This window comes from Nannospalax galili, unplaced genomic scaffold (assembly GCF_000622305.1).
Source record: "Nannospalax galili isolate Female #2095 unplaced genomic scaffold, S.galili_v1.0 scaffold1023, whole genome shotgun sequence".
NCBI lineage: Eukaryota > Metazoa > Chordata > Mammalia > Rodentia > Spalacidae > Nannospalax > Nannospalax galili.
In genome coordinates, this window is record NW_008349234.1 from 1,146,077 (window position 1) to 1,160,225 (window position 14,149).

Here is a 14,149-nt window from a genome sequence, read left to right on the forward strand (position 1 = left end):
CTGAGAGTCCCTGAGCACCATCCTTGAAAGTGCAAGCTTTTTAAAAAACAACAAACAACAACAACAACAACAACAACAACAAACCCCCCCAAACCCCACATATTTTCAATTCTCTTAGCCAAGTACCTAAGGAGTTGAATTTCTGGTTCATGTAGAAACTCTGTTTAATTTTTTGAGAAACTGCCAAACTATTTTCTTTCATTTCCACTAGTTCCTAACAAAGCAATACACATTCACTCTAGAAAACTTTAGAAAACAAAATAATTGTCCTCACTTTAGCCAGAGAGAAACACTACCATCATTTTCCTAATGAGTTTTGTCTGCACCATATATAGTTTTATTTTATAATTTTTATTTTTTGTGTATGAGTGTTTTGCCTGCAAGTATGTATAGGCACCACATATGGAGGCCAAAAGAGGGTGTGAGGTACCCTGGACCTGGAGTTTCAGACAGTTGTGAGCCACCATGTGAGTGCTGGGAACTAAACCAGGGTCCTCTGCAAAGGCAGCAAGTGCTCTTAACCACTGAGCCATCTCTCCAGACCCCATACTTATTTTTAAAACAACAAAAACTGGGATCATATTATACATGCCATTTCCTAATCTCTTTTTTTTCACTTAGCAATATAAAGTGAACATCTTTTTACATCAAAAAAACATAAATCAACATAGCATTTAATAAGTGGAGAATTTTTCATTATATGTCTAAACAGTAACTTATTTAAACAGTATCTTATTGTTAGGGAAATAGATTATTTTGGTTTTCCACTGTTACAATCACAGCCTATGATGAAATGGCTCTATTTCTATTGTTAGGAACTATTCCTAAACATGTTAACATGTACAGGGAGACAAATTGCTCTCAAAAGGGTTATAGTGGTTATGAAAAAAAAATGACCACATACCACCCACTCTTGCCACCACAGGCACTACTGCAATCCTTATTTTGTTAATTTAGCAGGAATGACGTCTCATTTTTCATATGTATTTTCTTCACTATAGAAGATTTTTTTACATGTTTATTGAGTATTTTGTCTTTCTGATTTGTAAGAATATTTGTCACATTAATTCTTTGCCTATCATATTTATTTATTATTAATGCTGCTTTTATTTTGGAGTCTGATATAGACTTAACTACTTTTTTCTCTCCAATGGTTAATAAACTGACCCTCTGGTAGTTTGAATTATCACTCATTTGAAATGTTTACCCTGCCCTTTTTTCTTTTGAGTTGGGGGTCTCACTATGTAGTCCTAGCCAGCCTGGAGCTCGTTATGTGGATCAGGCTGGCCTCTAACTCACAGAGATCTGGCCTTTACCTTCTGAGGACTGAGATGAAAGATGTGCACTGCCTTGCCTGGTCTACTTCACACTATTTATATTGGGTCTGTTTTAGAGTTACTTGGTTTTACTTGCCTGTAAGTCAATTTCTGAGTTAGTTGAGCTACACTCATTTAGTTGCAGATTATGTGATATGAGGTCTTCTACCATTTTTTTCTTTTAGAAAAATAAATCTCCAAAAATAATTCCCAGAATTAATTTGAAGTTTATCATAAGAATTTTGTCCATTTCATTTATTCAGTTCTGATTGTTAATTCAGAAATACTGTTTAGACATTCACTAGAGTAGACTTAACATAACCACAATACATTTTCATAAATCAAAGATCAATTTATTTTAGCAGATACATATCACATATTTGAGAAATGCTTGATTTTTAATGTTATCTCAAAATGCCAGATATTTCACAGAACACAGAAAGCAAACATATAAAATATTTATCTTTAAATTAATAAAAAACACACTAACAAATGATGTATCATATATACCATTAGAGAAAATATGGTTTTGGTAAATGACATTAAAGTCATTCTTGTGGAAAAATTACTATCCAATTTACAGACAAATAAATAATAATACTTAGAAAATACCACTTTTATCTTAAAAACCCTGTTTGTTTTTAGAAATTTATTCTAAAGAAATTATTGAAATCACATATATACATATATTCCTTGCAGAACGTATGATGTCAGAATGACTTTATACACTATGATAAAACTACTAATACTATATAGATATTAAAATGCTAATAGAGATCTTCATGGAATTATGAAAGTATGAAGACATTTATCATATTAAATGTAGTAAAATAGAACATAAAATAGAATATATATGATTACATTTAAGGTATATGCAGATGGAAGGCAGCAGCATAAAAAACACATGATTAATGGCATCTTTGATATAATTTTCTAACAATAACTTTTCAATATTAATTTTAGTTATATTAAAAAAAAAGTAGGGCCAGGGAGATGTCTCAGCTTGTAAAGTGCTTGCTATACAAGACGAGACTTGTGTTTGGAGCTCCAGCACCCATGTAAAATCAGGGCTGTGACATGCTTCTATAACACCAGAGCTGGGGGAGAGGAGACAGGTAGAACCCTGGACTGCCCAGTCAGATTAGCCAAATTGATGAGCTCTAGATTCAGTGAGAGACCTGATCTCAAACAAAATCAAACAAAGCCCAAAACAAGTAGAGTGACTAAAGAAGATGCCTCACATTGACCTTTGACCTCCATCTGCATGTGCACACACCCACATGAACAGGTACACACATCCCAAATACACACACACACACACACACACACACACACACACACACACCCCTAAAAAACATATTGTTATTTTACCATAAGTAAAAGAAGAAAATATTTCATTAAAATCATTATTTCTTTTGTCATGGAATGATATAACTACTGCTAAATCAAATGATTAAACTAAATTAGTTAACTGAACAAACAAGTTTATCATTTTGGGGGGATGTTTTTCCTCCAATCAGTGTATATACATTTTCTAGAAATGAAAAAATTACACATTTACCCTATGATTTTAAATTGTTTTAGCTATAGACTATATATCATTAATCTAAAAATAAATCTGAAACCACCTAAAATTTGACCTGGTCTCCAGCATTTCTGTCAGGACAGTGTGACAGGCTGCAGAGCTGACATATACCTTCTAACACCAGGGTAGCTTCACTGGAGAAGGAAGGCAAAGACTGGAGACATCCTGAAGACTACTCAGTGCAAAAGTCCTAGAAAACAGTATGAAGGCATGAAGCAGGACGATGTAAACGAAAATGGAAGGGGTAGGGCTGGAGAGATGGCTGTGGTTAAAGAGCACTGGCTGCTCATGCAGAGGACCTGGGTTTGGTTCTCAGCACCTACATGGTGGCTAACAAGTTTCTGTAACTCCAGTTCTAGAGACTCTGACACTCTCTTCTGGCCTTCAGGGCCACTGCATACATGGATGTACTTACATATGTGCAGAAAAAAACACCCTTACAAATAAAAATGAATTAAAAAAAAGAAAATGGAAAGAGTAGAGGGATGTATAGGACTTGTTAAAAGTTTGGTTACAGTTGGACAGGAAAACGAAATCTAACATCTTTCCAGTTCCAAGTCTGAGGCATTATGGAATTGAGAAGAACCAAAATTTTGATGCAAAAAGAGATTTTATCATTGTGTAGAAATAGTTTTCTTAAAGTTCTTCCCTCCTAAATATGAAGTAGAGACAGTCTCAACATGTAGGGGGAAAGAATTAGAACTTAAGATATGTTTGCATATTCTCAAATTAAAGTTTCAGCTGAAACAAATTAAACTGCATTAATCTCTACAGAAAAATCAAAGAACTGCACACATTCTTTAGTGATTATGTGGCATCACTGAAGCCCAAGCCCTACACTTTTAAGTTTGAACTCTATGGAACATCAAAATCTAGTAGAGTTCTTTTTTTCTTTTTCTTTTGGTCTTTTTAAGACAGGGTCTCCCTGTAGTCCCAGCTGGCCTGGAACTTGATATGTAGACCAGGCTGGCCTCCATCTCACAGAGATCTGCCTTCCTCTGCCTCCCAAGTGTTGGGATTAAAGGTTTGTGCCACCATGCCTGGCTTCTAGTAGAGTTCTATATTTGTTTTCTTTCCATTATGTAGGCCACTGAGATGAGGAATATGTGATAGATTAGGTCTCAATGTCAGAGACAGGTTAGCGGCTAACTATTCTCATATTACATGAAGGACAGAGAAACTTAAGTGAGTTGACATAAGGATTTTCTCACATAGGAAAGGGCAGGAGACTGGAAAGAGTACTGAGTTTACAAGATAAGCATTAACAAAGCAGAGGAAGTAAAGCAGATCCCTCTTCTTGTACTACTTGTAGCCCCGCCTAAGACCAGAGTGGCCAGGGCTGGCACTGGACCTATCTGACGACAAAAGGACCATAAGTCTCCTTACATGAGTCTCCAATGTTTTGCTACTGTATTTAGAATAAAAACCGCCTAGACCCTGAATGCTCCAGACCTTGCCTACTTTGCAGGCCCTGTCCCCCTCACTGTGTCCAAGCTATTCTAGTCTTTCAGTTTCCTGAGCAGGCCCTTTCCTGCCTGCTGTTCTGACTACTGAGGATGCTCTTTCATTGGCTGTTTATGTAGTTATCTCCTTTTCATTTTTCACCTTTCATCTTAAATGCTACTTTGTTATAGATGCTTACTTTGGTAACTTTTAAAAGTTTGTCCCCTCCCCACTTCATCACTTTCTTTGTGCAAAGGGGCATACAGAGATAATAGGCTTCTTGTTTCTATCAGAGAATTTATCAGAATATTGGCTTTTCTCATCATACATTGCAATCTAACAAGGTGTTGATTATTTTTGCTTCTTGTTTTCTTGTTATTGTCTTCTTAACTGAATGCAAGCTCTATGGAGCCATCATTATATCAATAGCAAATATAGAGAGAGCTTCAGGTACATAGTAAAGCCTTCAAACTATGCCTTTTAAGGCCTAGTGTGGTGGTGCACACCTTTAATCCCAGCACTCAGGAGGCAGAGGCAGGTGGATCTCTGTGACATCAAGGCCAACCTGGTCTCCATGGCGAGTTCCAGACCACTGGAAGGACCTGTCTCCAAAAACAAAAACCCCAAAACAAAACACACAAAAAATGATTTTTGAATGAACATTGAAGAGAACATTTGAGAGAGTTTTAGTAAAAGAATTTTTATGTATTAGGAAAGGGGAACAATGAAGTGTTTTGTCAGTGTACCAGAGCCCACACATGTCTCAGAATGTAATTAAAATGAAAGTTCCTGTTATTTAAGAGTCAAACTTGCCCTAGCAATCCCAATCTGTCTCTAAGTCTTAAGTATTTTTCCTTTGAATGATGTCTCACCTCTGTCACCTCTGCTGACTTCTGAGTGTTCCTACCTATCTCAGGCTTCCTCTGCTATTTCTCTGACATTCTATCTTGCTTCCTGCCACAGGCACTTCATACTGAACACTCTATCATGATTGCATTACTCTTCCTAAAATCTCCAATGGCCCTTTTTCCTGCCATATCAAATCTAAAATCTTCCCCAGATTCTCAGGCCTCTCTGAAATGTAACTCAACTGTTGTTACCTTCTTTCTCATTTTTTGACACAAGGTCTCACTACATAGGCTACAATCCTCCCGCCTCAGCCTCATATCTAGTTTATGGAGTGCTGGGGATCAAGCCAGTGACTTCTTGCCTGCTAGGCAAACACTCTAGTAACTGAGTTACAGCCCCAGCCCTCTTTTTACTGTATTTTTGAAATCACTGTTTCCTTTAGCTCTCTGTGCATGTTTAATTCAGTTGATTTTTAGTCTTTGCTTGGTGAGTCAAATGTCTCAGATTCTTCAGCATAATTTCTGTCAGTTTTCTTTTTCCAGTAAAAGGAAAAATGCAAAGTTTTCTCCTTTCAAAAGTCTGCTGTTTGACAGTGTAGTCCTTCTTTCATTTATGATTTTTCCAAAGTAATTATTTTGAGATGAGGTCTTGCTATATTGCTCAGACTCAGCTCAAACTCATGGGCTCAAGCATTCCTCCTACTTCAGCCTCTCAAATAGCTAGCAGTCCAAGAGCATGCCACCATGCCTTGCTCTCTCAATTATTTTTGCAAAAGCTCTATTCCCTTGATGTAATGTGGTTCCTCAGTCTCTGTTCTATTATTTTGGTAGTCAACTGGTAGTTTTAAGAGAGTTCATCAATCACAGAGAATTGATAGCATTTTTCATTCAGTTGCTTTAAGTTTTACTTAAATTCCAGGGAGGCAAAAAGTGGATTCAGTTAGATTTTGACAGTTTATGGCTGTTTCAGTGGAGGGATGGATTCTTGAAGTTCATTATCATTTTTTGTGATGTCACTTATACTTTGGGGTGGCTCACAAGGGTTTTGAGAGCCTTTGAAAGAGAAGCAGAGTGCTGAGCCCTGGTTGAGCAGTCTCAGAACTCCAGGGAGAACAGAGGAAATAGGATGGTCAGTTGGCACAAGTCATTTCTGCATGCCTTGGGGAGGAGAAAAGTGAGGGAAGGTGACCCTTACTCTGGCTTGCCTTAGGGGTGTGTTCTTCTGACCTCTCAGAAGAGAAACCATGAACCTTCACAAAACTTGTAGCATTTTTATAGATTAGTCTATTGAGGACTAGAGACCTAAGTTCATATAACTAATTTCAGAACTTGATTTAAAACCTAGTTCTGACTCCACAGTCTAGGCCTTCTCAGTTATACTGCATCTTCTCCATAGGATGTGATCATTACAGTTGGATTCTGAGTTATCCCACTGACTACTGGAAACAGTACTTGCCTTTAAGAATTATATGTCTGGGGACTGGGAAAATGGCTCTGTAGATAAAGGGCACTTACTGTGCAGCCATGAAGATTTGACTTCAGATCCCTAGCACCCTAAAAGTTGGTGTGGCCATGCACACCTGTAATTGTAGCGCTGGTGTGTGGGGTAGGAGGAGATGGGGATCACAGGGGCTTGCTGGCCTAATTGAAAATCTGAGCTCCAGGTTCTGTGAGTGATCCTGGCTCAAGGGGATAAAGCAGAGAGCAATAGAGCAGGACGCCTGATGTGTTCTTCTGGCCTCTGCACAAGCATGCACGGGTACAAGCACCCCAAGCACCACCTCCCACTCCTCAGGGGTATGTTTGGCCAGAGACTGTGTTTTGAGAGAATAGCTATTGAGAGACTGAGTTGCTTTCTAAAGACATCTCTTTAAGTCTAAGATATTTTGTTTCAAAGGAGGCTTTCATGAGTATGACATGCCTAATGTCTATTTGTAATATGGAGTAAATATTGATTCAGCATAAAACCTTCAGTTTTAGAGAAGAATTCTATTAAGATAACTTGTGACCCTGGGCATCATAGTACATGCTTGTAATCTCAGCACTAGGGAGGCAGAGGCAGGTTACTTTGAGTTTGAGGTCATCCTAGGTTGCATAGGGAGTTCCAGGTCAGTACTGGAAACAGAGTGAGACAAAGAAAACATTATCTTATTGACATAATGCTGCATAACCTCTTATCCTATGAGAAAGCTTTGGCATTTAAAAAAGTTATTTAAATTTTTTTTCTAAAAATGTAATCAATTCACAAAAGTCTCAAGAGAAGAACACAGATAAAATTAGACTAGTGCCATATGGTGAAACAACTGCAGACACCAGGAACAGCCAAGAAACAGTTTCTGTACCTCAGAATCTAGGACTTTTGTCAGACTGATGTTAAAAGAAAGCCGTACTTTTAATATACCCAAGTATAAATTTAGGACTGCTTTGTGGGGCAAGGAAGTAATGAATATTCTCTGAGGATTCACATTCCTAAATGAATGCTTCTTTATTTTAGATATCAGCTAGTTTCCAAGAGCTTTTCCAGGGTAGAAATCACTGAAATAATCCACTGAGAAGTTACTATTGCAACTACAGTGGAATTAAGGGGAAAAGATTACTTAATCCACACTATTTAGTAACAATACATGGTTTTCCTACTGCTGATATCCAGAAGATAGCACTCTCAGGGCAGCAACAGAGCAGAAGACTATCCTACCATACCCTTCTCAAAACATTCCAGTAAATTATACAAATGTACTGGAAGTTTACTTTGAAATGCATATAGAAAGATGGGTCAAGAAAGTGGTGGCTATCTGAATAGATATATGAAACAAGGGTACAATCAGGTGGGTGGCTATATAAATGCTTATAGTACAACATTTTTCTAACTCACATATATTTGAAAATTTTCTAACAAAGGAATGGGGAGAAAACATTCAACAGGTCACACAAATAAGACAAGCTTTAGAAAGCAATTTTTCCAAGGGATATAAGCAATACTCCTTTGGGCTTATGGGATGGCTCAGCAGGTAAAGCCCTTGCAACTGAGCCTGACCTGGAACCTGTATGGTGTAAGGAGACAACCAACTCCCTGAAGTTATTCACTGAACTACACACACACACACACACACACACACACACACACACACACACACAGAGTCAGAACGTGTTTTTTAGAGAGAGAATAAATACATTTTTGGGGGGTCTTATTGAGACAGGGTCTCCCTGTAGACGCAGCTGGCCTGGAACTCATTATGTAGACCAGGCTTGCCTCAAACTGACAGAGATCTGCCTGCCTCTGCCTCCCAAGTGTTGGGATTAAAGGCGTGCGCCACCATGCTGGGCTTATATATTTAAATTTATAGAAAAATATTATTAAAAGGTAAAGAATAAACTTTAAACAAAACAAGGGCTGGAGAGATGGCTCAGTGGTTAAGAGCACTGACTGCTCTTGCAGAGGACCTGGTTTCGATTCCCAGCACCCACACGGAGGCTTCGAACCGTCTTTAACTCCAGTTCCAGGGGAATCCGAAGCCCTCTTCTGACCTCCGTGGCATTGCACAACAAGGGTGCACTCACCTACATGCAGGCAATATACTCATACACATAAAAAACCCCCCAAAAACCCAACAACAATAAAAAACCAATAAACTCAAGATGCACTAAAGTTAACAACCTGCCTGTCCAAATGTAAATATAAAAAGCTGTGGTGGGAGGGGTCAAAGGGGGGGAAGCATTGAAGGAAAAGTGGGGACAAGAGAGCTCTAAATGGTTTTTGACTAAAGTATATTTACTCATGAAAAACATCATGAGTCATTTTCAAAGAAGTCAGCCACAGAACTGGCAGAAGAAAGGTTGTAAGCAACATAGCCAAGGTCTGGGACAGATAAAAGCACAGTTGTATTAGCTTGCATTCTTCCATAATGACTACAAAGCTTGCATGGAAGCACCCCTGTTCCTCAGAGCAAAAGATAATTTCAGGCTCATTCTTAGGGTTATGCCATACATGCAATTCTCTACACAAAACAAGAGAGAAAACAGAACTTGATTATACTAGCCACAAACATAAGATTAAAAAAAAAGCTTATCTATTTAGACAGGTATTTTTATGTAAGCTCAGACTTGGTGTGGAATTTGTAATCTACCACAGCCTCTTAAGTGCTGGGATTACAGGTACATGTGCTAAGAGACCCAGTTTATTTATTTAAAAAAACCAACAACAACAACAACAAAAACTTTATTATTGGGGCTGGAGAGATAGCTCAGCGGTTAAGAGCACTGACTGCTCTTGCAGAGGACCTGGGTTCAATTCCCAGCACCCACATGGTGGCTATGACCATCCTTAACTCCAGTTCTAGGGGAATCTGAAGCCCTCTTCTGATCTCCGTGGCATTGCACTCACATACATGCAGGCAATACACTCATACACATAAAATTTAAAAGAAATTATTATTATGTGTTCTGGATAGCTTTAGTGTCAACTTGACACACCCGGGTTGAGGGAACCTCAATTGGGGAATTGCCTTCATTGGACTGGCCTGTGGCCATGTCCATGAGGCACTTTCTTGATTGTTGAGTGATGTGGGAGGGCCCAGCCCACTGTGGGTGGTGCCACCCTGGGGCAGGTGGGCCTGTGTTGCATAAGAAAGGAGGCTGAGCAGGGGCCAGGAGAGCAAGCCAGTAAGCAGAGTTCCTCCATGGCCTGTGTTCCAGTTCCTGTCTCCAGGCTCCTGCCCTGAGTTCCTACCTTGGGCTCCCTGATGAACTGTGACCTGGGATATATAAGACAAATAAATCCTTTCCTCCCCAAGTTGGTAGTGGTCAGAGTATTTTGTCACAGCAATGAAGAGACAAACTAGGACATTATGTGAATGTGTATGCATTATGTGAATGGCATACATGCTCATCTGGGGAAAGACAGCTCAACAGATCAGGGCACCTGCTGTCAAACCTGATGACCTGAGTTTGTTCTCCAGGCCCATATTGTGGAAAGAGAGAACTCCAGCAGGTTGTCCTTGGATCTCCACATGTGCACTGTGGCACGTACACGTACACACACACACACACACACACACACACACACACACACACACACGCAAATACATAGAATGTAAAAAAAAAAGTTTTTAAAAAAGAGAACTATTCAAGCAAGGGAGGGTATTATTTGTCTACTGGGTCTCCATAAGGGATGACTCATTTACAGGAGTCAAACCTGTTTACTCTTGGTTCTTAGGAATAAGACTAATTGAGGCAGTCTTCCTATCTCAGGAAGTAAGTTTTTAAAGAATGGAAAACAATTTGAATCAGGTCTTACAAAAACACTGTAAAGACAATGGTCTTTATATTTACACTAGGGTGTGTGATGCCTAGTAGGCTGACTAGGCTCTATAGGAGCATTTGGGAAACACAAATTAGTAGGCCCTTTAAAAATAGAGAGGAGAGCTGGGTGTGGTGGTATACATACCTAGCATTTAGGAGGCAGAGGCAGGTAGATCTCTGTGAGATTGAGGCTAGCCTGGTTTACATATTGAGTCCCAGGCCAGCTGGAGCTACAGGGAGACCCTTTCTCAAACAAACAACCCCCCCAAAAGGGAGGGGTAGTTAAGATGAAACTGGAGATCAGGGAGGACCTGAATAAGATCAAAATATATTATGTGAAATTCTCAAAGAATCAATAAATCATCAAATGTTTACACTTGACAAGTTCTGTTTAAAAAACAATAAAGCAGAATTACCTTTTGGATTAGCAGGAAAACATGGTAGAATGGGTAAAGAGTGGACTCAGGACTAGAGTGTCTGTTCACTAGCTGTGTGGCCTTGGATGAGTTACTTATGTTAGCAACTGTCAGTTTCTTCATCTTTAAAGAAGGGTTTTAACAGTGACAAGTGTAATTGTTTAGGACAGTGTCTGGCTGGTAGCTGCAATCACTTCCCACATCATGAGCCAAAACAGACTTTCAGTGAAACCATTAATCACCTCCCTCCCACAGATACTTATTTAAAAACATCTTAGTGCTAGTTGCATTAAAAATGAGTTTTTCTGTATGAAACAGTATATTTTAATAGTGAAATGGAGATCTCCTTATTATTATTATTATTATTATTTTTTTTGGTCTTTTTGAGACAGGGTCTCCCTGTAGACCCAGCTGTCCTTGAACTCACAGAGATCCGCCTGCCTCTGCCTCCTGAGTGCTGGGATTAAAGGCATGCACCACCACGCCTGGCTGAAATGGAGATCTTTTAAAAAAAAAATTTGTTATTTTTATTTTATATGTACGAGTGTATTGTCTGCATGTATGTGAGTACACCTGTGTTGTGCAATGCCAGGGATGTCAGAAGAGGGCTTCAGATTCCCCTGGAACTGGAGTTAAGGACAGTTTGTAGCTGCCATGTAGGTGCTGGGAATTGAACCTGGGTCCTCTGCAAGAGCAGTCAATGCTCTCAACCACTGAGCCATCTCCCTAGGCCCTGGAGATCTTTTCTAAAGGTTAAAACCTCATTCAATTTTATGTCTTATAGGATTTGTACTGAGTTCAATATTGTATAACTGTATTAATTCAACTGTGAACCTAAAAATTTACAGCCACTTTTGAAAGAGATGCATCTTTGCTGCTCTGGAAATTGTTATTGAATATGTCAATGCTGTTGTAATGAAATGCTTCTTCTAATTATGTGGTTATTAAATAAATAATTAAAAAAACAAAAACAAAAAGTCTAATAAAAAATATCTTTTATCAAAAAAAAAAAAAAAGAATATTGAGACCATACCAGCTGTTTTTGAGCTTTCTCTTTGAGGCTTCTGCTTTATCTCCCTTCCTCCTTTTTACCACCCAACTTTTTCAAGAGCCATGTTCACAATCATAGTAATAAATCAGAGCCTGACTTCCACTCATGGTACTGTGATGGGATTGTTTTAGTTAATGTCACTGTTTTCTTACTGTAGTCAGTGGCTTATTTATTTTCAGTCTTTAAGCTTAATCATTCTTTAGTATTTCACACTGTGACCCAAGCCCTAACTCTGGAAGCACTATCTCTTCTTGGGCTCAGCATGACAATTCTTTTTCCTAGACCTTTTTTTGTCTTCTTCCCTAATATACAGTGATCGAGTATTCCTTTATCGTCATCCCTAAAATATTAGAATCCTAGGTTTAGATTTTTTTTTCGCTCAATCTCAATTTCAAAGGAATAGATTTCTGTCTGTTACAACTATCTAAGAGATGCTGGTTCTCAGTTACTTCTTTTCTAGACCTCAAACCTAAAATTTTAAATAGCACTTCCAAGAACTCATAACAATTATCTACTTAGCTGGTCCTGGTGATGTAGTAGGGTGGTAGGGCAGGAGAATTGCTAGTTCAAGGCCTGCCTGGGCTAGTGAGTGAGTTTAATGTCAGCTGTGGCAACTTACTGAGACCCTGCCTTAAAATACAAAGTAAAAAGAGGGTTTGGGGATGTAGCTCAATGGTAGATGGCTTGTCTGACATCCAGGAGGCTCTAGGTTTATTCTCCAGTGCTGGAGGGTGGGTGGAGATGGGGGAGGGCAAAGAGTCATCTGCTTGGATATTTAATAGGAATCGCAAACTTAAAATTAACTAAAATCATCCCGCTCACCTTAACCTATTCTTTCTTTTCCATTTGTTACCACAGTTAATAAACCATCATTATCTGTAAGAAAACCTGAGATTTGTCTAGGATTTCTTCTTGCTTAATCATTATAATTCATTTGTCACACTGCTATCAGTTTTTAAAGATGGGATCACGGTATCACTATGTAGCCAAGAATGACCCTGAACTTCTTATCCTGCTGCCTCCACTTGTACCATTATGCTTGGTTTATGTGGTGCAGAGGATCAAATCCAGTGCTTTGTGCATACCAGGTAGGTGCTCTACCAACTGAGCTATATCCCCAGCCTCTGACATTGGTCTTGTTGAAAAAGACAATCTGAAGTCACTCTTGACTGGAATTTTCAGGAAGAAGACAAGGATCTTCAGAGAATAAAAGAAACAAGGAACAGCCAACTCCTTGAAGGTTGCTACTTTTTATATGCTTCCTCAAATTTAGTACCTTAAAATGTAGGGTAAATATAAAACAGTACAGCCTTAAAAACGTGATACATTTGATAACATAATTATACAAGTATGTCAACACAGTTTTGAGTTTTGTATTATTACACTGTTGACCTTGAAAATGAGATACATTTATTTTTGGATATATCTAAACTGGGTATTTTAATTACTTGATGTTTAAGAGTAAACATTTCTAAGTGAGCTTCTACCAGTGAACTAGCTTCAGTCTTACAAATGAAATACTCTACTTCTATAATTTTATTCCTATCTTGGGAAATTACTTCATAAAAATATTTTGTAAAAAAATTACCTCAGTAAATTGGCATTATGGCTACTTCAATAAATTTACTCACTTCGGGAGAAACAGTTGATAGGAAGCTTAACTGGGAAGCTGATTCTTTAAATTTAATTTAGATGAAAAGATCAAAACAGCCAAGGATGAAGATGAGGGGATGCGAACTTCACTAATCACCAAGGAAATGCAAACAAAACCACAATGACTTATCATTTCTCTCCACTTAGAATGGCTATAATCAAAAAGACAAATGCTGTTAAATAGGTGGAGAAAGCGAATCTCTAACTCACTGTTCTTGGGGCTGTAGATTAGTACATAGCCATTATGGAACACAGTATGGAAGCTCCGTAAGAAAAAAACCCAACTCACAGCAATCCTACTATTGAATAGGTACTCAAATGAAGTCAGCATTATTAAAAGTGGACAGTGACAGGGATGGCAGAGTATGGAGCCTCTAGTGGGAGAGGAAGGCTGTCTATCTGATGAGTTTGTATTCATGCTCAGATGCCGAGGAGCTCAGAAGGTGGGCGACTGTGACCAGTGATAGTCATGTATATAGAGATTAGAAATGCATGTGAAAACGTCTCAATGCAATTGCTTTGGAATGAATTCTTCTGTA

General features: G+C 38.6%; 1 protein-coding gene across 11 annotated transcripts in view; it reads right to left on the reverse strand.

The window, feature by feature from the left end:
* Tanc2 (tetratricopeptide repeat, ankyrin repeat and coiled-coil containing 2) overlaps window positions 1-14,149 on the reverse strand; it is a 496,754-nt gene that overhangs the window by 154,979 nt on the left and 327,626 nt on the right. The gene's annotated exons all lie outside the window — the stretch shown is intronic.